This window comes from Falco punctatus (assembly GCF_963210335.1).
Source record: "Falco punctatus genome assembly, chromosome: 1".
NCBI classification, from domain to species: domain Eukaryota; kingdom Metazoa; phylum Chordata; class Aves; order Falconiformes; family Falconidae; genus Falco; species Falco punctatus.
The window spans coordinates 24,766,766-24,767,940 of NC_137580.1; the positions used below are offsets into that span (position 1 = coordinate 24,766,766).

Genomic DNA, 1,175 nt, shown 5'->3' on the forward strand with positions numbered 1-1,175 from the left:
TGGTATGATTTCACTGCAATAGCCCAGCAGGCAAACTCATACCACAAAAGAAAACAAGCTTCACTGAGAGGGAGGAAGACAGCAAATCAAGGAGTTACCATCATCTTTTTCAAAATCATTTTAGACACAAAAAATGGTAACCATGGAGTATATGTTAAGTAAGAAAGGTAAATCTGGTTACATTTCCACCAAATAAAAACAGCAAAAGTACAAGAACAGTACTTATGGAGAAGAGAAGGCTCTGGGGAGACCTTATTGTGGCCCTTCAGTACTTCAAGGGGACTTATATGAAAGATGAGGACAAACTTTTTAGCAGGTCCTTTTGCAACAGGACAGTGGTGATTGCTTTAAACTAAAGTGCTGCCCAGCGCAGCTGTGGGTGCCCCATCGCTGGCAGTGCTCAAGGCCAGGTGGGATGGTGCTTGGAGCAACCTAGAGCAGCAGAAGGTGTCCCGTCCAAGGCAGGGGGGTGGACTACACGGCCTTCAAAGGTCCTTTCCAACCCAAGCCATTCTACGATTCTAAAGCTAGTACTGTGGAATTAACAGCAACTTCTGTAGCTTGTGGCTTCAGGTGCCTGTTGCAAGCATCTTATTAAAGTGCTGTAAGCGTACAGAAATTAGATCAGTACACGAGACTTCATCAGTTATGCATGTGTTATGGTGGCACACATGTAGTCCCGATTTTTCGTTTGCTACAATTGTGCTATTTCACTGAAAACAATCTTAAGTACCTCTATTAACCTACCCTTAGGTGCCGACCCCAGCCCCTGTGGAGGTATACTGCAGCAGTTCTTCCACCCACCTCAGATTTCTCTACCTCCTTCTGCTCACAGCTTCGCACTTGTGCTCGAGCAGGGAAGGGGGAATGCAGCCTTAGCCACATACCTTTCACCACCCAGGTATTTTCCCTCCGCTACTCAGAGTAGCCAACACACAAGCCAGCCTCCTCTTCCCAATGTTTGGGGTGCTGCAAGAACAAAGCCATCCACACCACATTCCCCACCTGCAGGGACGGGGTAAGGAAGAAGCGCCCCATGCCTTTCCCCCAGCTCTCCCTCAAGCAGTCTTAATTTACCGCATTAAAACCTACTGCTACTCAGGCTTCTGAGATAAATTTCCAGTGAGGTGCCATACCAGAAGGGCCAGCAGCTCCTGTAAGGAGAATCTACTTAC

The 1,175-nt window shown here is 47.3% G+C and overlaps 1 protein-coding gene across 4 annotated transcripts in view; it reads right to left on the reverse strand.

Moving 5' to 3' along the window:
• LOC308072643 (uncharacterized protein) overlaps positions 1-1,175 on the reverse strand; it is a 114,899-nt gene that overhangs the window by 60,834 nt on the left and 52,890 nt on the right. The gene's annotated exons all lie outside the window — the stretch shown is intronic.